This window comes from Bubalus kerabau, chromosome 15 (assembly GCF_029407905.1).
Source record: "Bubalus kerabau isolate K-KA32 ecotype Philippines breed swamp buffalo chromosome 15, PCC_UOA_SB_1v2, whole genome shotgun sequence".
In the NCBI taxonomy this organism is placed as follows: domain Eukaryota; kingdom Metazoa; phylum Chordata; class Mammalia; order Artiodactyla; family Bovidae; genus Bubalus; species Bubalus kerabau.
Genome location: NC_073638.1, coordinates 650,664 through 659,330, shown reverse-complemented (window position 1 = coordinate 659,330; position 8,667 = coordinate 650,664). Strand labels below are relative to the sequence as shown.

The window sequence follows — 8,667 nt, the reverse complement described above, 5'->3', positions numbered from 1 at the left end:
GAATGTCAGTGAAGATGTACAAAATTTGGAACCCTTGTACACTGAAGGCGAGAAATAAATTGATGTAACCACTGTGGAAACTAATCCAATATTGTAATTCAGCTACTAAAATGTGGTTCCCCATCTTACTAAATGGTACCCTCTGAATTGCAATTGTTCATACAAAAGGAAAAAAAAAGTCATATTTTCAAACAGTTTTCATTCCCTTATTGCCCTCAAATTACTTATTGATAACTTTAACAAATCATATTGTCTCTACTTTCAAAAGATGTCACAAATTTGGTCATTCCCTACAACCCACTCCATTATTTTTGCTGAAGAAAATCCCATGAACAGAGGAGCCTGGCAGGCTATTGGCAGGCTATAGTCTATGGGGTCACAAGGAGTTGGACACGACTGAGTGAACACACACACACACACACACACACATACTTATTTTGTGTCCAATTTGCTGAGAGCTTTTTTTTTTTTTCTTTTTTCATTCATGAAAGGATATTGGATTTCTATGAACAACACAAAGGAGAAGCTAAGAAAAACTTTCCATTTGTAATAGCATCAAAGAGAATAAAATAGTTGAGTAAACACAAAGGAAAAAAAAAAAAAGTCTTGTACAATTAAAACTACAAAATGTTGCTGAAGAGTGTTCCAAAAATACATGTCAATAATATGATGTTGTTTAGCTAGATTACTTATTATTAAGCTATCAACACTTCTTAAAGTGGTCTACATATTCAATACAATCCTTACCAAAATTCCAAAAACCTTATTGCAGAAACAGAAAAATCCATCCTAAAATTCGTATGAAACCTCAAGAGATTACAAATAGCCAAATCAATCAGACTTTCTGACTCCAAAATGTACTGTAAAGCTATGCCAATTAAAACAGAATGGTATTGTCATTCAGTTCAGTTCAGTCGCTCAGTCGTATCTGACTCTTTGCAACCCTGTGTACCACAGCATGGCCTTCCTGTCCATCATCAATTCCTGGAGTTTACCCAAACTTCATCTGGGACTTCCCTTGTGGCTCAGATGGTAAAGAATCTTTAATTGGCTTGTTACTAAAAAGTTGACAATACATTCTTTTAACCTGGGAATTTGTCACATATGCGAACAAATAAGCTAAACCAATGCTATGATAGATGCTTAAAGACCAATTCCAAGGACAGCTTTTTAAGCTGCTGCTGCTGCTGTGTCCCTTCAGTTGTGTTCGACTCTGTACGACCCCATAGATGGCAGCCCACAAGTCTCCCCCGTCCCTGGGATTCTCCAGGCAAGAACACTGGAGTGGGTTGCCATTTCCTTCTCCAATGCATGAAAGTGAAAAGTGAAAGTGAAGTCGCTCAGTTGTGTCTAACTCTTAGCGACCCCATGGACTGTAGCCCACCAGGCTCCTCCATCCATGGGATTTTCCAGGCAAGAGTACTGGAGTGGGGTGCCATTGCCTTCTCTGAACTTTTTAAGCAGATAAGGGAATAAGCCACACAACCATTTCCCTGAACAGATTAGGGCAAACTGGTTAGCGATTATTTTTTTAGCGCTACCTTTCTGTTAATTCGGCCCTTATGCTGTCTTCCAACAAGGAGGCGCTCAAATTGAATAGTATTTTAAATCCAACTTTCAAATTTCACCCAGGAATATGTTGTTGTTCAGTCCTTAAGTTGTGTCCGACTCTTTGCGACCCTACGGCTTGGACCACGGACAGTGTGCAAAGGCAAAAATTAATTTGCAACTTAGCTTTATTTAGGTATAACTGGTACACAGAAACTACATTTAATTAATGCTTACAATTTGACTAATTTGGACATATTACGTGAATCAAGGTAATACAGACATCCATCACATTCAAGAGAAAAAAAAGTTTACTCTTTTGAGAAAAAATAAATATAAAGGAATTTGTAGATTGACCTGACTTCAAGAAATAGTCATTTTTGTATGGATTTTTAACTAAGTTGTGTATCCCATGAGTGTGCTTTTTCAGTTCAGTTCGGTTCAGTCACTCAGTCATGCTCGACTCTTTGTCACCCCATGAATCGCAGCACACCAGGCCTCCCTGTCCATCACCAACTCCCGGAGTTCACTCAGACTCACGTCCATCAAGTCAGTGATTCCATCCAGTCATCTCATCCTCTGTCGTCCTCTTTTCCTCCTGCCCCCAATCCCTCCCAGCATCAGAGTCTTTTCCAATGAGTCAACTCTTCACATGAGGTGGCCAAAGTACTGGAGTTTCAGCTTTAGCATCATTCTTTCCAAAGAAATCCCAGGGCTGATCTCCTTCAGAATGGACAGGTCGGATCTCCTTGCAGTCCAAGGGACTCTCAAGAGTCTTCTCCAACACCACAGTTCAAAAGCATCAATTCTTCGGTGCTCAGACTTCTTCACAGTCCAACTCTCACATCCATACATTGCCACAGGAAAAACCATAGCCTTGACTAGACGGACCTTTGTTGGCAAAGTAATGTCTCTGCTTTTGAATATGCTGTCTAGGTTGGTCATAACTTTCCTTCCAAGGAGTAAGTGTCTTTTAATTTCATGGCTGCAGTCACCATCTGCAGTGATTTTGGAGCCCCAAAAAACAAAGTCTGACACTGTTTCCCCTGTTTCCCCATCTATTTCGCATGAAGTGATGGGACCGGATGCCATGATCTTCGTTTTCTGAATGTTGAGCTTTAAGCCAACGTTTTCACTCTCCACTTTCACTTTCATCAAGAGGCTTTTGAGTTCCTCTTCACTTTCTGCCATAAGGGTGGTGTCATCTGCATATCTGAGGTTACTGATATTTCTCCCAGCAATCTTGATTCCAGCTCTGTTTCTTCCAGTCCAGCGTTTCTCATGATGTACTCTGCATATAAGTTAAATAATCAGGGTGACAATATACAGCCTTGATATACTCCTTTTCCTATTTGAAACCAGTCTGTTGTTTCATGTCCAGTTCTAACTGTTGCTTCCTGACCTGCATACAAATTTCTCAAGAGGCTGGTCGGGTGGTCTGGTATTCCCATCTCTTTCAGAATTTTCCACAGTTTATTGTGATCCACACAGTCAAAGGATTTGGCATAGTCAATAAGGCAGAAATTGATGTTTTTATGGAACTCTCTTGCTTTTTTGATGATCCAGCAGATGTTGGCAATTTGATCTCTGGTTCCTCTGCCTTTTCTAAAACCAGCTTGAACATCAGGAAGTTCACGGTTCACATATTGCTGAAGTCTGACTTGGAGAATTTTAAGCATTACTTTACTAGCATGTGAGATAAGTGCAATTATGCAGTAGTTTGAGCATTCTTTGGCACTGCCTTTCTTTGGGATTGGAATGAAAACTGACCTTTTCCAGTCCTGTGGCCACTGCTAAGTTTTCCAAATTGCTGGCATATTGAGTGCAACACTTTCACAGCATCATCTTTCAGGATTTGAAATAGCTCAACTGGAATTCTGTCACCTCCACTAGCTTTGTTTGTAGTGATGCTTTCTAAGGCCCACTTGACTTCACATTCCAGGATGTCTGGCTCTAGGTCAGTGATCACACCATCGTGATTATCTGGGTCGTGAAGATCTTTTTTGTAGAGTTCTTCTGTGTATTCTTGCCACCTCTTCTTAATATCTTAGGACTGTGCTAAGAGGTCTCACTTTTTTTTTTCCACAGTGTGAAGCACTAAAACATGTCCCTTGCAGTGGAAGCATGGAGTCTTAACCACTGGAGTGCCAAGGAAGTCCCTAGCTAGTCTCATTTTAAATACCTGAACTGGATTTCACGTGAGCCTTCTATGCTGCAATTCAAGCATCCATCAATCCTCTCAATTTTCTAAAGTGGATAAAAGTCTCTTAGGGTAAGTAGTGATGAAGGGCTAGAGTTATATTTTCACCTTTCCCTTTATCTTTAGAATCCCAATACCTTCTCTTCTTTCTTCAGTCCCAACAAATGACTTGACTTTCTACTTAAGAGAATACCTGAAACAATTAGAAAAGTATTTCTACAAACTCACATCACCCCTTATTCCCACCTCCAACATCCATGCCTAATTAATCAGCCTCCCTGTCCAATATAGAATTCTATCCCTTGTAAATTATCAGCTCTACCATCGCAGGGATTCCCTGGTGGCTTAATGGTAAAGAATCTGCCTGCATATGCAGGAGACAGGGATTCCATCCCTGGGTTGGGAAGATCCCCTGGAAAAGAAAAAGGCAACCCATTCCAGTATTCTTGCCTGGGAAATACCACGGACAGAAGGAACCTAACAGACTAAAGTCCATAGGGTCACAAAAGAGTCAGGCATGACTTAGCCATTAAACAACTGTAACCACTATTCCAAGCCAACATGTCCACTTGTGTACCAGACATATCCCATTTTCTCCTTCTACATAAGAGCAATGATCTGATAATCGCTCCCTTACCCCCTTTTGCTCTCTTCAGGATTATTCCTGTCATCATGAAACATGCTGTTATTTCCTTCATCCTAAAATACCACCTTTTCAATACCAATTTGTTGCCAGAAAATTATTCCATTAATTTCTTCCCCTTCATAGCAAAATATGTTGGAAAAAGTTTTCATTCTTGACATATTTTGTTCTGTGTTTCCAAGTTGGGAGTCTCACTTCTGTGGGCATCTTCTCTTTATAGCTCTGTTTTATATGCCAGTTGTTGCCTCTTTTGTATGTACGGTATCATCAATGACATGCTGGGTTTTGTAATATAATTCTTACAATTTTATAAAATTATCACTGATTCACCAAACATTTGGGAAGTGTCCAAAGATTTAAATTACAAAAACATTAATAAGTATATAAAATTAAATAATATAAAATAATGATTAACATGATGAACAAAATATTAAAATTATATAAATTATAAAAATATATAAATTTATATATAAATATATAAATTCATATAAATTATTAAAATATATAAAAATTATGGATCAATACAGAAAATATTTTGTTATAAATAGAATTGTCTAGTTTGAATAGAAGGTTAGTTATTTCCCTGTTCACTGCAGGCAAAGGAAAGGCCAATTTTTAAGGGTGTTTCAAGAGGAAGACAAGCATAAAATAGGAGCGTAACTATTTTCTATTTATGCTCCTTGGAGAGAATAAGTTTCTGGGAATGACTTGATGGACTGAATCTTGAGCCAGAAAAGATATGATACACAGTAGTGCCAGCACTGGTTTAACAACAAAATATATGACAGAAATCAAGGACAGAGTATAAAATTGGAATAAGAAACATGAAAAAGAAAAACAAACCAAAATAGTGTTCAAAATAAGAAAATGAAGCTACAGAAACAACAGGATCTGGTTCTCGAGCCTCAAAAGAGTATCAAAGCAGATGGCAGAAGTGAGGAATGGTCTTGTGCTCTCACAATTGTGATTGCATTTCATGTTCTGTCTCTCCATGAGACATTGGTTAAAATAATACAGATATGTGCTCTATAGATTCTGCTTATTATCACACAGGTCCCACTGGAAGAGAACTATGGTTGTCCACACTGGGATGAGAACATTTTGCCCTTCCTATCAATCCAGTTTTATTTATACTGTGGCAGAATTAGCAATTGGCATCTTCTGCACTTTGGCATCTCGAGTCAGAATTTGTTGCACCATAGCCTTCTCATGGCCTGTTTGACTTCTGCATTCCTCAGAGTGTAAATCAGGGGGTTGAGCAAAGGTGTCCCAATAGTGTAAAACAGCCACCATCTTGTCCACTGGAAATGCAGTTACAAGGCAAGTGTATGTGTATATACACGGTACAAAGAATAATACAGTAACAATAATATGAGTGGTGCAAGTAGATAGGGCTTTCTTTCTTCCTTATGCACTATGATTATGCAGAGAACGTAAGGTAAAACATGGGAGATTAGCAACGGGCTTATCATGCATATAGTCCCACTGTTAAACACTACGAGTAGATTGATGACATAAGTATCAATGCAGGCAAGTTTCAACAATGGTTGTGTATCACAGAAATAGTGATCAATAACAGAAGGGTAGTCTCAAAGCCAAGAAAATCTGTGCTGAAGAATGGATACAGGCCCCCACCCAGGCCAGTTTTACAAGTGTGCCACAGACACGCTGGTTCATGATGGCTGTGTACCACAGGGGCTAGCAAATGGCCACATAGTGATCAATGGACATGATGACAAGTACCAAGATCTCCATGCACCCAACGAAGTGAAATACAAAGATCTGGGTCATGCACTCATTGAAGGAGTTGACTTTCTTCTCAGATACAGAATCTGCAATCAACATGGGGCAGTGGTTGTTGAAAAACAGGCATCAGCAAAGGATAAGTAGAAAAGGAAGAAGTACATCGGGATCCCAAGTGTCTGGCTATTTCGTATGGTCATCACAATTAGGAAGTTTGCCAACAGAGTTGCAAGGTATAGAAGCAAGATCACAAACACTATTTTGTCCTTTAGTAAATTCTGTGCTAACCCAAGCAGAATGAACTCATTCACACTGCTGTTCATCTCATGATTATGGTGAATGTAAAACAGGCATAGCTGAGAAGCGGTTCATCTGCAAAGGAAGTGGGGGAAATGGTGACTTGGCAATAGAAATGTATTTGGACTTGAAATGATAACTTTTAGAGTTATAATTCCATCAACACATATAACTCACTATTTCTCAAAGTTTCCATGCATTGCAAAAAATTAAGAAATAACGTTTTTTATGCTGGTTTTCATGCTTTAACCAGTTCTTTCTATAAGGAATAAGATTTGTGCAAGGGAACCCTCAATGACCATGCTCTTTGCCAAAGTCGGAGAGTTAATGAGTTTGTTGTATGATATTGATCAGGTCACTTTATTGTCTTGATGCCTTTTATTCAAATGACAATTAGAGGTTCCAATACATATATGTGTATATAATATATATGCTCATATAATGTATATACATATCAACTACTGAATTTTGTATATAATTTTCATTTATATATAAAGTTTTATATTCTATATAATTTTATAATAAATTTGGGGGGTTCTTTCTTGAAGAAACACATTTTTTGATTTGGAAACCAGGTTGCACCCATTGTTTCTGATTTCTTCAAAATCATGTTTGGATTAAGCTTTAAGAAAAAAATTGTTTTTCCAACTTTTAGGCTAGTTGCAATTATATTATTACTTTCATTGCCAATTAGGGCACATGAGATAGTTGAGTAAATCATTGAAACTGACATTTTGAGAAAAAAAATAGTATATGTTTGAAATACTCCATTATCTATGCTATTAAGAAATGTATCAAATTAATCTTCACACCCTATGGATCCAATCTGAAGTGCCATTTCTTATACTTCTAAAACTCATATAATGCCCTGTCCCATATCTGAATCTCGTACTACTGTTTTCCAGAGGTTTGTACTCTCCAATTTTTATATAAGACATAATTTTTAAATGTATTTTAGGATTTAAACATATAAATATCTCCCATTGTTCTATTTTATTCTTTTTATAAGCATACACATATATAAAATTTCAATCATCTTATAATATTTTTATACTTTCTAATTTTCATTTTTGATTACTAAAAGTCTTTCACATTTTTTAAAGCATATCCATACTGTAATTATTAATTTAGCAACTATAAATTAATGTATCAAAATCTCATAATATAAATTCTAACATTTATCTTGACCTAAGTTGTTTACAAATTTTCATCCTAATGAACAATGTTTGAATAAACTCTTCTTATACAACTTTTGGTTATTTTAATAATTTCATCAAAATATGTCCCAGAGATTACTGACATAAATTTGAATATTTATAATTATTAAAAACTATTAAATAATCTTAGAATTTGGTTACTTCAATATACTTTAGAAAAAATAGAATGAATATATTTGCATAATAAAACCTCCAAAGTTTATAGTAGATTACAGACTGTGAAAAGTACCCTTAAAAATTTATAATTAACCAATTTCACTCACTGGATGAAAATGTTAGTTCCTTACATATTCTATGAGTGTTTTCAGGATCATCTGTGTGTATTTATATAGTTAAATATTTCTTCTTATGCACCAATTATATTTTTCCATTATTTCTATATTTATAACAATAGGGCATGAATTTCTAATAAAAATCTAACATGGGGCACTCATATTTATTTGATTATCTGAATTAAAATTATATATATTTTGATTAGAAATAGTGCATAATATTGTGTATGTATTTATTTATATTTTATCTGTTTTGAATTCTATAAATCTTTTGTCAATAAAATGTTATTACCTCTAAGTTATGAGCTTTTTTCAATTTTATACACAAAACTCTATCAAATTTACTCTCCTTTCCATTTTATTCTGTTATTTCAATTTGAGAGATTTCACCTTTATTCTTTCTTATAATATTTCTGTGCTTTTTCACTTTAATGTCAAATGACCTTTTAATTTGTTATAATATGAGTTTTGAGACACTTTTTCTCTTTCAGATTAATTATCAATCCTTAAATGCATCAATATCAGCATCAAGTCAGTCATCAAACATGTACTAAGAAGCTACTCATATCTAGAATCAGCTGATAGGGAAAGGAAAGATGTCCACTACCTCTTCACAACCAAGCTGGAAAAGTAACATTCCTCTACATAAGATCATTAATTACATAAAATTACACACAACTCTATGTGATAATACAAATGAATTTTAATGCCAAAAGTAGAAAGACCACTGGAGAATAAATTGATTGG

General features: G+C 35.9%; 1 pseudogene; it reads right to left on the bottom strand.

Annotated features, from left to right (window-relative positions):
* Positions 1-5,572: 5,572 nt before the first annotated feature.
* Positions 5,573-6,457, bottom strand: LOC129628678 (olfactory receptor 4C11-like; annotated as a pseudogene).
* Positions 6,458-8,667: the final 2,210 nt, after the last annotated feature.